We start from the raw sequence: 15,846 nt of genomic DNA, 5'->3' as shown, positions 1-15,846 counted from the left end.
TATTATATTTATCCTTTTGCATCTTGACATTTAAGACATTAAAGCACGCCTTGTCTAACCACATTCATTTTACTATTAATGAAAATTTCACACGTGCACTGAAGTATGAAGATAAATTAACCCTTTAATTTTTATACCGGTGCAAAGTCTTGCCATAAGTAATAATGAAATACTTGATCCTGCTGTGGAAACCAGATCTTTGAATGATAAAGAAATCCTCCACAAGATTCAGCAAATGGTTTGGACGTTTCTCCTTCATAATTTCACAGAATTTTAATATAAATTGCAAAGCTGTAAAAATTCAAATATGTGATATGCATCTAAAAAAATATTTCTCTTTTAGAGGATTCAAACATTATTCCTAACTTCATGGTCTATTCACTTGAAACTTACTACTGTCTTAAAATAAATCATGCTCTGTGAGGCACATCCAGCCTAACCTTAGGCATCTAGCAGCACAGAATTGTACAGATGTATTATAGCAAATATTCATATTACATGCTGTGTCATGGCATTTGAACAAGTGCAAACTCTAGCATGCAGTTTTGGACACAAACTGGTTGAAACATGCCTTGTTTAGAGATCACTGTGCAGAGACTTAAGGTTTGATTGCACTGTCTGTTAGAAGCAGACAGTTCCATGGAATTCTCCGAATATTCCTAATAATCATCTAAATCCAGCATTAGCACCAAAGTTCTAAACAAAGTAGGGTGCAAATGGATAGAAAGCACTCTCTCAATACACCATAAATCAATGTCTTCAGAAAAAAAAGCACTGCAGTTCTGAAATGCATCCATAGCAGGAAGGATTAACATTGATCCCACCATAAAGTGTGTTAAAATCTTCCTCCCCCTGATTGAGAGCCTGAATAAACATCAACTATTATTTAACAGCTGTTTAGGCAGCATGTTTACATAACCTGGGGAATGTGCCATCCAAATATTTTTATTTCATTAAGGAGCTTTGCCCTGAAGAAGCTCAAGGATTAAGACTTCTGAGAACCTTAGAGTAACACGATCATTTTCCTAGTGCACTACCTGATCTTTGTAAGGGGCTGATCTCTAAGCAAACTTGCAGATGGTTTTCTATCTCAAAAGTCATGAAAAATCTATACAGTCCTGAGAAAAAAAAAATGAAATGCATAATCACTGTCAGATATCACATAAAAAACTCCCTAAGTTGTGGTTTTTTGTTTGGTTGGTTCATTGGTGAGGGGGGCTTTCTAATGCATTTCTTTGATCTTCAACTCCTAACCACTACTTATTAAATTGTGCATTACATAAACAGGCATCCTCATATCAACGTGCTCTTGCTAAATGCCAGTATGCTCTTATGTGACATATAAAAGCACAGGTTTGCATAAGCCATTAAGTTGTCAAACTCAAAACAAAACAAAACAAAAAAACAAAAAACAAAACAAAAAAACCTGAATCTGACCTGCTGAATTCCTAGAAAGCTATTGTTAAACATCTTCATCCCGCTTATTTCATGGTCAAACATTCAGCTCTCAAATCCTTGTACCCTTGAGAATCTTCTGATACAATTCAAAATATGCTTCTCATTCACATAGGCATATCAGCAAAAGCTCTCACGGTAAATTTGAGAACCTTGTGATTGTAGCAGCTGGAGCTCATAAACCTTTTCTGGATTTGCTGTGATTTGGAATAAGCAAAGGAGTAGTTTCAGTAACTGATAAGGTCAGATTATCCTAAAAGCATAAGATATCCTTGGGTTTAATATATCTGAGATGAGTAACTCTCCTTTGTCTTCAAACTCAAACCCAACTCTGGATCAGGTATACCACTAATTTTATGTTGAAGTACACACTGACCTGGTCTAGTCAGCCAGATTTTTTCCTCTACAGTACATCCAATACCACCACATAAACTATTTTGAATATAAAAAATTATTGAAACTAAATATATCTTTTGCAAACACTATAAAAGCAAAAACACGCCTTAAAATGATAGAACATTCAAATTACAGACGTTGAAGGAGAATGCTACGTTATATTAGTTTAATCGAATTGATTTATGTTCAGGTTTTTTTTTAATGTGGCAGAAGTTATGAGACTCTCTAGAGCCTAAATTTTCATTCTTTACTAACACAACAATCCTTAAAAACACAATGTTATATCCAATACCAAATACCAAAGTCACAGTTCCCTTCACTAAAATTAATATCTATTTTCCACAGAAAAGTAAACCAAAACAATATTTCACAGGAACTATGTCTGTCTGATCTCAACTGCTTCTATACAGAGAAACTGGAAAGTCTCTCTCATGTCTCATATGTAACTCACCATACTATGCAGCATTTAAAAAAGCACAAGTATTAACAGCCTTCAAAAAACAAAAAAACAGACCAACAACCAGACACCACTACAACAAGCCAACACCACTGAAAGGATGCTATACACAGAAGAATGCATGTGGCATGGGAAAAAATAAATGAGTATTTAAATGGACTGAATTACAAATGCATAATAATACAAACAGCTATCAAAGGTTCTAAGCCTTCACTAACTAAAGAAGCTGTCCATAAATGCTACATCTATGCAGATCCTCCAAACTATCTGCAATATTCTTTAGTCTTAGATTACTACTGATTACTACTAGGTTTTCAGAAGTATAAAAGAAGACATGTAATTTAAATAAACAAATTAACGCATTTATATAACCAAAGCATTCTGAGGAGCGAAGATTTAAAAATATATTTTTGAGCATATTATTGACTGAAGACACAAAAGAGAAAAAGTCAGTCTCATCAAAATATGAAACTCCCAGTAGGAAAAGAAAGCTTCAACCTTCCAGTTATAAAACATATTACATAGCATTCACACTTGAGCAATTGATAGAATGGCTTCAGAGAGACAGCTATGCAGTCAGCAGTATAGATAACCTTGGGGGAATAGCTATATGAATTTTCTATCCCTCCAGGTATTATTCATTTGCTGAAACTGGAAGAGAAAAGATCCAGAGCTTCAGAGCAATAAGACTACAAAGAAAACGGGATTAGGTCTTATGCAGAAAATTTAAGTTTATTCTGTATTTTCTTACGAAACTTCAAGAGTAAAATCCCATTCTTAATATTAGAAAATACCAAGTTATCTTATTTCAATCAAGTAGTTACTACTGTCAGTTAGAAAACGTGACTGATCTTTCCATTTGAAAAGTGCGACATGGTTTTTCAATAGGTATTGGCAATTCTTTAGGGCCCAATCCTAAGACAAAAGCTTTTCCATTGCCTCCATAGGTTTTGTACTAAACCTTTAGTAAACTGAAATGGAACAAAATCCCAGATCTGTTAAGACACTTTGCCATCTATCAAACAGACAACTAAAACTGCAACAGTATTCAGCTTTCTATCATTCCCAGTAAAAAATGGTCCAAGTGGAAAACAGGATCAATTTCATCACTGACTGCAAAATAGGAGAAAGAAATATGCCATGGCACTAGGCATTGATTGAGCAATAGGAATATTAACCACAGTAATACAGGGAAAATATGCCACCCTTATTCCACAAAAGACTTTCAAAAGAATCAAAATGCTTTCTGATGCCAGGTGCTGGCAGCAATAAGAATGAAATGCAGTCATTTGTAATCTTGAGATTAGCTGGTAGCTTTTAAATAAATTTAAACAAAATTCTCTCATGCCAAAAGAAGTTGGATTACTTTATTCTACCAGTTGAAGATATTCTTTTGCGCTGTGCCAATATGCTACATTAATCTATACAATTGTCAAAGTGTTATTTTTAAGTTTCTGTTTTTTTTTTTGTTTTTTTTTTTTTTTTTAATGTAGCGTATACCCTCACAGTCAACTAAACACCTGTAGTTTGTAATATGGGCAAATTAAAATTAGGCATTTAAACAGCAGAGTTGAAGCTTTCGTTGAGTGGAATTATCTATCCAACTGTCACACCTTAAAAGTATTCAACGGTAGAAATCTTATTATTAATTCATTCACTTTTATGAAGTAACATGATGAGTCAAATTATAATTCAGGAGATTTTATTTTTACAAGAGATTAGAGTCTGAATTACATATTTACTGTGCAAACAAAATGGATTATAGATGATATTCAGTTTCCTGTTGGAAAAGCGCTGTGTGAAGCACGTTTCGAGATCGGCACAGTAAATTAACAGGGAGAAAAATCTTACTAAAATTACACGGTGAAGTTCTTAAAAAGATGTAATATTTTGCTTCTGTTCTTACCGTCATTGTTTTTGTAAATTCTGCACTTGAAGATGAATTATTTAAAAGTTGCAAAATTTCCTGAAGAGGGAACTTAAAGAACAGTTTTTTCTGCATAAATCCAATTTTTCTAAATCCTCAATGTTAACTAAGAATTAACACTGCTGTCAGCAGAACACAATGACGCAGTAAAAGAATAAAAATGGAAACGCAGAAATCGCTCCTCAATTTCAGATCAGGAGTTTTGAAAAGACATCGAACCTGCTGTTCAAACATCTCTAAATTACACCGATTTTCAATATCAGTCTCACTAGTAATTTTTAGTCTTTTGTCTAAAGGGAACTGAATATACTCAAAACAAAACCATGCTTTTCAAAACATATGCAAAATTACCTGTAATGAAACTACACTTTTATTTGCAACTGCACCTAAAAATGATCAATAAAAGGAAGTTTATTTGGAATATTAACACAAAGATATATGTTGTAGTCTCTGCACATGGGTGTATCTATAAATACTTGGCATGATCATTTTATGATCCTCCCTCATACACACACGAGCAAAAACTGCAGAAATACTGATCACCTCCACTTAAACTCATTAGATAAAATAGTTCATACAGAACAAAGATAAAATGGAAAGTGTTAATTGGCCCAATATCTATTACACAAATACCCAATCAGTCTGCATACAAGTCAAATCATTGAAGATGTCACCACTGTTAAGAAGAGTGACGATTTCTTGTTGGTTTTTTTTTCCTCCCTATTAAACAGGTAATAATTAAAACATTTACTTAAGAAATACCCACATATTTGGAATCCTACAACTTAAAAAAAACTTAATAGCAGTTTGAGAATTTACAGAAGCTTTCAAGCAGTTTTGATCAGCTCATACATTTGTACAATAACATTTAATAATATCGATAACTCCTCAGACACTCTGGAGAAGATGTAGGAAACATATTTCTGGAGATCTACTGTAGAGCATTTGTAACATAAATTAGGACAAAAATTTCATTTGAAATCCTATCAGATACCTTTTTTTTCCACATACTATGACTTCTACATCATTAGAGCCTTTCAAATCATAAGTTGATTACGGACCTTTGCCATGAAGTTTTTCACTAACTCTGAGTTTATAAATCCAAAATGATGAAATCTTCTCTTTTTCTTGTTTCAAAGTCTTCTTGATCACTAAGGATTGAAAAGAAAAACCAGCAGACCTTTACGGTAAAGGTTTCAAGAGAAGATGTAGAAACAGATAGATCAGATGCTTGATAAATGGCAGATTGCTGAAGAGTCATCCATATGGCTCTCTAGATAACGTTTGAATATGATGAAAGCTTTCTTTGATTTAAAAGCCTACAGTTACAGATGCTTTTCTTATACCTTGAAACTTGCATTAATAAGGCTTAATTCAAATGTATTTTTTTGTGCAAAACGCTCATTTAGCCAGAAGACTGTTGATAATTATCATTTGTGCTTTCCAGACTCTTTACAATACAAGAAATTAGTCTTGCTGAAAGAATCAGTGGTCCTCAAGAAAGCTACAGGATGGATTCCAGACAAGTTCAGCTATGCTAAAAAAAAACAAGCTCCAATAGATTTAAGTGTCAGATCTATTTAAAAAGTCTTGATATTTTCTACAATTCCATGCAAAATGGGCAAGCATCCACCTATTTTAAGAGTGCCTCAAGATTCCTAAGTGACATAGTAAACATATCGTTTGATTTTCTAAGTGGAAATGGGCAGAAATTGACCCTAGTTCAAGACGTTCGTGACACATGAAAATAAGAGAAGTGGCAGCTGCAAGCACACAATCGGTAAAAATCAGGCTATGTGTGAGATCACAAGGTGAAAGAAGCAGAATGCTCTGTAAACCCAGAAGGATCTTGGATATTAGTTTGGCATATTGACAGCAAGATCAAATAGCTTTTTCTTTTTTTTAATTGAACAGAGAACAGAAAATGTTCACCCTATCAATTGCTTAAGAAGGCAAGCAGCTGATTTCCTATATTTAAGGACTAAATTTCCAGAGTTAATATAATACTTCATCTAATAGATAATACTTACATGTTTATATTTTTGAACTGAATACATTTACTTCACAGTCCTCCATCCAGTGTAGGTAAATGTTCCAGAAATGCAAAAGCTGCAATGAAAACTCACATTTCAGGCATCTTGCGAGGGGAAAATAGGTAGAACATTGTGCTTTTAAGCAAAGAGCTTAGATGTGATGAAAAGGCAAGTTAATGACAGTAGCACAGTTCACACTGACATATATTCAGTCATTGAAGAGTCTGTGTTTGAAAAATTAAGTCTCTCCTATCTCTAGCTAAGTTTATACACTTGTTATTGTTTATGCTTTAGATAAAGAAGAGGTATATCAAACATAACCCATGTTTCCTCAGAAATCAAATTATTTCTGTTAGAAACAAATCCAATTTGTTTATTAATCTCTCAAATACGTCAAATGGATTTTTAATTGAGAAGTAATTGCATTTTGCCTTCTACAGTCTTTGTTGATTTCATAAGCTTATCATCAATCCTTTGGTGATTTCTCACCTGATAAGGAAATAACATATCTAATTAATCATGTTGTATAACAACAAATCTCCTATTTAGAGGTACAATAATTAGATCAAGAAAGTGCTAGGAAAGCAGGAAAATTATTCCCCAAGGTAGAAGGATTGTGGGATCCACTTGAAAGGAAGATATGCAGTTTGCAAAGTTGATTAATTAGTTTTATGAGGATCTTGAAAAGCTCAGTACTTTGAAGTATGCAATCAGTTTGGAAAAATAAATATCTGCACAATGAAGATACCTTGTACCAACTTTCAAAATATTATCTGTGGCAAAACACAGCATTTGCTTTGCTATATGAAAACCTGTTTTCACTTTCGGAGACACAGTATGATAAATTTTGGCAAGCTCAGTGATTTCCTATCTATGATTCATTTGGCAAGGCAGAAATGCTAAATAAGAAGCTTGCCTTGAATTTACATATCCCATCCACAGAGTTTCAGCTGCAGCAGCTGAGAGTAAAGAAGATGCTAGATCAAGTAAAATGTCTTTTTGGACGAGAAACTGTAATGAATCAACACTTAAAATATGTGGTCATTCTCCACCATGTGTGTATTTTAATCATTCTTATTAGATGTCCTAAAAACCTAAAATCTCTTTATATCTCATTTAGAGACCTGCGGCAGAGATGAATACATTAGTTAAATGAATAATTTGAAGCTGACAGCCTCAGCAAACTGGTTCAGAGCAACTGTGAGCAACACAGCTGTGGCATCACGCTGAAAATATCGCTCTATCTGAACATATGTGCAAACCTTGGGAATGAATGAATTGTGTCCTGGAGGGGAGAAGATAGGAAAAGAACACCAAATCCTTTTGAGCAGGTAAAAGGGAATCTGAAAAGCCTCTTTGGCACAGCAGATCAAGAATTCTCCACAGAAAAATCAAAAATATAATGAACAGAGTCAAATGCAGAGGAATCACAGGTTACACAATGCTGTTTTGAACTTCCAGTCTCTTTTCTCAAGGCACAATGTGAATAAATAGAACATTTTTCCTGGGAAAAAAAAGAAAAGAAACAAAAAAAACCAACAAATAATAAAATACTGAAAGGACATGACAAAGTATCTTATTCCAAATGAGCATTTGAAAGAGCAATACGCCACTCTGGATCTGGATTCAGTCATTTCCTCATTGCATGAGCTCTTCGAATCAAGGACTGTCTTTTGCTCTGTGATTTTCTTCTTTTCCCCCCCTTTGCTTAAGCAGACACTTAACCTAAAAGAAACTATTCAAAGTCTGCGAAGTTCAAAATCTGACAGTTCACTATCTAGAAAGTAAACCTAGCATTTCATAATCATAAACGTCCTGATTTCTGCAATTCTAGTTGATTATTTCAGCATTCTAAAAATTGGAAAAAAGCCTGTAGAAGTTGACTGAAAGACTAAATTTATTTATCTTTATCTGGACAAAGTCCTAAAATAGCTGTTCTTTAAGCAAAACTGTACTTCACTAGTCATCTCTTCTACAGAACCTTTTTTAAGTACAGAACATGTTTACAACACTTGTCAAAAAGAGGGTTTATTTTTGAAATATTTATTCCACTTCTTCCTGATTACTTTATAATCCCTAAAAAAAAAAAAATCATGTACTTATGCAACATTTTAGCTAACAGAATCTGCAAATTTCTGCTATATTTTATTCCCTCAAGTAAACATTCCTTGACTTTCTCTCTCATGTCACATACTCCAGCAGCTGTGGCCCTGATGAGTCTTCATAGAAATTAGTTTAGATCTGACAGCATTCATGTTTGCTAATTTTAAACTTTCTCTTCTCAATTCAGACACTTTCCATTCAGCTATTCCTGATACCCATTTATTGGCAAATGTAGTAGTTCTCAGCAGCTGGCAAAATGAATTACACCTATTTATCAGAGAAATGAGCCAGCATTGCAAAATCTAAGATGGGATGAAAAATTGTGCAAAGACAGATGTCAGAAGCAACAGCAAGGACTACATGAAAGGCTTGAACTTCTGGACAAAGAATCCACTTTATGTTACAGTTAGTAGAATTTTAATATTTTTCTAAGCTTAAAACAATAAAATTCAGCTAAAAAAAATCTCTACATCCACAGCTAATACTATTATTCATAATGCTAACAGCAAGGTCTGTATGTGCTCTTTTTAATAACCTTCCACCATATTTAATAGACTACATGCAGTCCAGTCATCATCTCTCAGCTGAAGCTAATAAACATTACTATTATTATTATTTTTAAGTTTATGAGGCATGAACTTAATATCACAATGATATTGTCTCTATCATAGATGAACCAGGTTGCAAAAATCTCTTGTATGCTGACTCTTATTTTAATAATACATGTGTAACATTTCTTGTTTCCTAAATGTTTAATTTGAACTGACTACTCAGAGGTGCTATCCTGTAAAATCATTTGCTTTTGCATATTTTAATGCTTAAAAAATATCCCTGCTTTAATATTTGAGTATGGACATAATGAAAATTCCTTCACTTGGCCAAAATACGCACTTGCAGAAGTCCACTGCAGTGTGAAAGATTTACAACTCATTTCTTTTACTAGCATATTAGACAATTTTTAGAAAAGTGATATGAATCTTTCCTCATAGATAGAGAAAGCTTTCCTCCTATTAGGTGAAAGGAAGAGAGGAGTTTAGGAGTTACACATGATTATTTCCCAAATCAATGGCAAGTGAACTAAAAAGAACAGCGGAAGGTTTTGCAGCTACATTTTCTTTCAAAAAAGCCTACCTTGCTGCTGTGTGGAAAGAGTTGCCCATATAATTATACTAAGCCTATAGTAGCAAACTGCTAAACACAATTAGAATACCCAAAGTATAGAGATGCTAAGGTAATTGATGAAAGGCGCTGATCTGTACTTAAAGTAAAATCAGCAAATTAAATCTGATATAGAGAGATTAAAATACCTCACTTTTATCTCTTACAGAAACAAGTTAACTTAGGGGAAATTCTCCTTTGATTTTGTTTAAATAGAAAAATGTGTCCAAGAAGCAGCAATAATCCGCCTTCATCACGTCTGCACAATATCTGCGAGAAAACTAAAAAAAAAAAAAAGCCAAAATCTTCTAATCAATAATCTATTACTAATATTGATGCATATTGAAGAAATGTATAAGACACTTCAAATATTCAATAGATTGTGTAAAAACTTGAAGTTACAATAGACCTGTCACCGACACAGAAAGATTCTACTGTAAAATAGTGCAGTTTCTTATAACGCTGCACTCTACAAATAAGCATTTAATTTCCGGAAGTTGGCTCCTTCTTGCTGAATGCTCAATTTGAATAAAATAAACAGGCATCATAACTGCCACAATTTGATTAAACATAAATACAAATCAAGGCCAAGTCTCCTGGCATATGTTTATGATATGTATTGCAGACAGATGTAAGCATTCTGCTTACCCTCTAAGCCTGAGAAAAAAAGAAAAAGAAAAAAGAAGCTACATAACTGCAGAAGCATGATGTGATGCCTACATTAATAAACCCCGCTGCAAGGCAGCTTTATTTGCGTAGATTTGATGCTGTGCTAACACAGTTGCAGTTCTCTTTTAGCTCAGAACTCACACAGAATAATCCCAGATGTAGGGCATAAACATACAAACAGTTTAAACCACCACCACCCTGTCCAAGAAAAAAATCTGCATTTTTATAACCACAATATCTCAGAACCATAACCAACTTGGAGATGTTTCAAATATAATTCCTACAACTCAACTGCTATTCCTATTAAATTAGGCCATTTGTAGAAAACTTACTGACATGAGATACATAATCAAATTAAAACAGACCTGTCTAGAGGCTTTCTCATACTGCAATTTATCAGAGTATTATTATATTCCTAATTATTGCAGAAAGTCACTATCATCATAGTATCAAATAATATGTAATTAATGCCAACCACTTTTCCAGTGCTTGCACTAAAGTGTATGCTGGTGTTTCTAGGAAGTCATCTAATGACCTCTTGGGGAAGTGAGGGGATGGGGAGGGTTTCCTTGTGGATTTATTTTGTTTTAATACATATTTTGTTTCATGAAGGCAGGAATATTTCTAACTCAAATTTACCTCCCAAACTCACCAAAGTAAGTTTTTCTTCTTGCCCCAACTACCCCTCTAACATTATCTTTTTCCATTAACATCCCCACAAAAGGAAATGCTAAGCTAGCCCTAATGTAGAGTTTAGCATACATGGACTATACCATGCATTGATTTAAACAATCATTCCTCATGTGTTAATTAAAACTATCTTTTTCTGTTTAATTGCTCGTCTCTAATGATATTACATGAAGACAATGCATATCTCAAGGAGTTGAGAAATGCATATTCTTTGGCAACAGTGAAAGCTATCATATGCTCAGTGGTTTCAACTTTCTTTCAAAATTGTGCTGGAAGAAACACTTCTGCAATGCCTTGAGAAAAAATAAAATAAAAGTTGTGAACATCTGCTGATATCGATTCTGTAAATCTGAAACTTTATGAAACCTTAGATGGGATGGATTTGACAAGCATTTTTCTGGAACACTTTCAGACTTAAGCAAACAACATCTGTTAATATTGATTTTTTGGGTTACATTGAAACTTCCAGACGAATTACAATCAGTGGGTGATTGAAAATTGTTGCCATATACGTTAGAAGATCAAATATTAAACAAAGGTTTAAAGGATCTATTTACTTCTAGCTTTATTGGTAATCTACAACCATAGCCCTCCAGAAGAAAATGAAAAAAATAAAGGTGAGAAAAACATTTCCTTTATTTAAGCTAACATACCAACAGATCAGATGATATAATTTACATATATGATAGATAATTGAAAGACAGTGCATATGCCCGTTGCATTACTTTACAGTTATACAGTTGACATAAATGTTTGCATAAGTACGTTATAGAAGTCCACAGAAGAGAAATTAAGATAGTTGAAAAATCCTGCTTTGAAGAACTTCTTGCTATAAAAACAAAACTAACATTCCCTGAATCATGAACAAAACAGGTACATTTAGAAGTTAGGACAATAGCATTTTAAGTTGCTTTATGTCCTGTTGCCTGATGCCAAGGGTATCTTTATCTTTGAACATTTCAAGTTCTCTTTTATGTAAAATTTTCCTTTATTGGTGAACTACTGTTAAACGATCAATCTGCTCAACAGTTTTTGATATGGTAAATTATGCAGTACAATTGAAGCACGCACTTACCGAAATTATGTAAATGAAAATTCATTTCCGTATTTTATATGTAGTTTTCAGTTTACTCCACTTCTACTGCAGCAAGTAGGCATTCATATATGGTATTTCACACATTAGTATTCTATTAATAAATATGGAATAGTAGTTTTTAATAGTTGTGTGAAATCTATCAGCCTAGTACAATTTATAAAATCAGTTCTACAATAATACCAGTTTTTAAAAAACTGTTTCCTAATGCAACTGGACTTGCCATTTACTACGCAGAGTTTAGTCTCCTTTCCATTATCAAGGTAGGAGTCACATGGAATAATGGGCTCTCCTGCCAACCTCCTGCATCTCTTCCAGCCATAGATAAGGCCTGGCTATGAACACATAATGGCACTAATGAATCAACTTCAGCTAGAGGTCATACAATTTTACCTAAGCTTTCAGATTCTAGCAAAAGTCACCTGAACACTACCACTCATGGATAAAATAAGTCTTTTGTCCACAAAATTTATTTTATGAGGACAGAAAATTCACATTTATAAATTTAGCTTTTGCTCAAGTTTAAGCTGCCTCTCTGTCCTACAGAAATTCTATTTGCACTTGAGAGATTTCTTGAAGTCAAATCTCAACCATATGGAGTTAGCAGTCAGTTCTATTTATCTTTCACACCACATGAAGTACCACCAGCCAGTCCAGTATCTTGCTGGTAAATCTAAGCAAGACATGGATAACGTTAGTAGTCAGAAAGAAACACTTGACAGCACTGTGTGCTTCCTTCAGAGGAGAACATCTGTTTGCAAACCACGCAACTCGCAACTATCATGAAAAAAAGTTTGGATTTCTTGCTGAGGCTGACAGCCACATTGCTTGTACCACTATGTGTATATATATGAACACCTGGACTCCTGGGAGCATGATCAATTGTGTCTATATTGTATATTAGAGCTTCATAACTCCTGACATTTTCTATCATTTATAATTTCTTTACTTAAAATTTGGATTTCCTAGCAGCTGCAGCTAGGATGAAGTACCTCACCTGCGCTGGGCTGAAGAGAGCTGCTGGGAGCAGGTCTCCTTGTCAGCTGGCTACCAGACACAATGGGAGCACTGCAGCATCTTTGGCATGACAAAGCTCATCACTTTTCGATGAAAACGATTCATTACACTTTGTTTGCTAGAAGAGGGTTATGCCAGCCATTAGAGACATCTACTCTAATCTTGAAATAAATGCACGTCTTAAAGACAAAGTTCCCTTCCACTGCCAAAAAAAACCCCTTCAAAGTGCTAATTTTTGAAGAAAAATCTGAACAAAGCTCTTCCCTTGAATGTTGTAAGATGCTTCAGTACTACAGGCATTGAGTATGAAGTGAAATCAGAGACATAAAATAGAAATAGCTGATCTTAAGCATCTGTGGAAATGCTTTCATAGTTTATAGATGGCCCAAAGCAGCTCTGGCTGTAGTTCAAAATGCTTCTGGGGATCTGAATTAGAGTGAAGGTGGCATCCACCATTCTTCCACTCTACAGACATGTCATCAATCAATAACCAAACTGCATACTTATTTTATGAACATATCTTTACGATACAGACATTACAAAAGAAGTACCTATAAATTAAATGCTATCACACAGGGTGAGTGAGTAACTGCACACAAGGAAAGAAAAGCACATTCACACCTGACACCATATTTCACTTTGTTACATGGTGACAACACAATGAGGTCAGGAATAAACATACAAGTGAGAATAACCAAGCAGAAAAATGATCAAAGCACAATGCATTGCTATGTATGCAAAACTACATATATATAATAAACACATATATATGTATACATGCAGACAAGTGCATCTCATGCTGTGAAACTGATATCAAATGAGAAAATCTATTAATTATTCCCAGACTGTAATTAGTGCCTTCCCTCTCATAGCTGGTTCCAAGGACACTGACCCATTGGTTTAAACACTATAAAAAAACTGAAAAATAGAGACAGAAAAAAACAAAAGCATTCTCAGATTGACCCTCTACTTCAAATTCATGAGATTGATACATTTTAAAATGAGAACTTAAACATTAATTATTATGTTAGAATCAGGGTTTGCATTTTTAAGTCAAAGTTCACACAATTCAAAGCTGACCTTTGGAATTACAGCATTCTGTATTTATACTGTGGATCTCATCTAAACAAAAAGTACACCTTTTATCACCATAAAGCTTGACCAAATTGAAATAAGAGAGAATGCCTGTTTAGTTAAACTATTCCAATATTTTTAATTACATTTGCTTAGTGTTTTATGGAAATTAATAGAATGGCATAACCTAAAAATAGGACAAACTGTTCTGTATACTTCATATTAAAGAATTTAATATTTCGCTGAAGAATACCTGAAGTCTTATTTTATAAGGCATCTTGGAGATTAATTAAAGCACTTACCACTACTTTTGTCTTACCAAACTACTCAGTGTTAACTGAGTAGATAGTTTAAGTGTGTTTGTTTCAATTTTTTAATTAAAACACTTCTATAGGGCATGTACCTCTATTAAAAGCCACGTTCAAATTTTTGCCTCCAAGACATATTTAAGAACAGTTTAAGAGAGATAGTTTTTCTCTAAAGTGAAAATTAGTAAAGCAGTTCTTCTTAGTTGTATGTTTGAATAGCTCTGAAGGAATGGCATGATCTAGATATACATGTAATTGCAAAGCTTTAGAAATCAATGATTGACATTAAATTTTATATATCAAAATTCACACGTACTTTGCTTTGCCTGCTCTATAACCTGTGTAAAATTGGCCATTCTTTGGCAAATTTATCTTTTGGTGCTATGCAATGTTTAGCTGGATGGATTTTTTTTTTTTTTAATTACTCTGAACATACGCCATATTTAATGCTGAAACATCAATGTCATCTACTACCTAATGTAGTATCCATGCACAAAGAGCAAAAGGGATAAGTAGTATAAAATTTTCTTTTTAAGTAGGGAAATTAGTTTTACTTTTCAACAGAATTCCTTTGATTTATACAGTTCTACTCACAAGTTAAGCAAAAGAAATGCAACTGGCATTTAGATTCATACTTGAGGGCACTGTGTTAACTGTCACTGAGATTAATACAACCTGCAGGAGGTATTGTGGTGGCTGGCAGTTAGATTTATATAGTGCACTTAATGAAGATATACACCACATTTAAATACACCTGGTCATAGCTTCCTCTTGTTCCTCTCTTCAATTTCACCAAAGGTAGGACTTCCAAGATATCTGGAAATGTGCCATTGTTCAGAAAAAAAAAAAAAGAAGTGAACTATGTGCCTTTTCACCCACTCCAAATATTTGCTCTAGTTTTCAGACTGTTGAACTCCGCATACTGAGCATATGTATCCACTGCTCCAACCTGTATTCTAACTCCTCTGTATTCTTTGTAAGGAATATTGCAAAAATCCTCACAGGTTAAGTTGAGCAAGACTCTGTACCCAACTGGAAGGCATCTGACAGTAAAAGGACTCAGTACCTCACAGCTCATCGTTTGCTGCGGATCAGTGTCACTAGACAGAGTTCTGCCGAGATACATGAAAATATAGGCTAGAGATATTACACCAAGTTGTTGGAAGTAACGTCATCCATAAATACCTCTTTTAAATTATCTGAATATTTTTAAGTATTTGAGTATTTCAAAGAATCAAGAAACGTGAAATACCTTTTCTCCTGAGTTCAGCATACATGAAAAAGTTAATGGAGTAAATGAAGAAGTTTAATGTACAACATGCCTGTATGCATGCAACAAGCTACATCTAAGAAAGCAGCAGAACTTAGAGTGCTAAATACTACAAAATTCCTCATTACTGGGCATTTATGAATATCCAAAATTATTTCCATCAAACTGCTGCAAGTTCTCTGCAATTTCAGACAGA

Source organism: Meleagris gallopavo, chromosome 9 (genome assembly GCF_905368555.1).
Source record: "Meleagris gallopavo chromosome 9, MGAL_WU_HG_1.1, whole genome shotgun sequence".
NCBI classification, from domain to species: domain Eukaryota; kingdom Metazoa; phylum Chordata; class Aves; order Galliformes; family Phasianidae; genus Meleagris; species Meleagris gallopavo.
Note: the sequence above shows the minus strand (reverse complement) of the source record.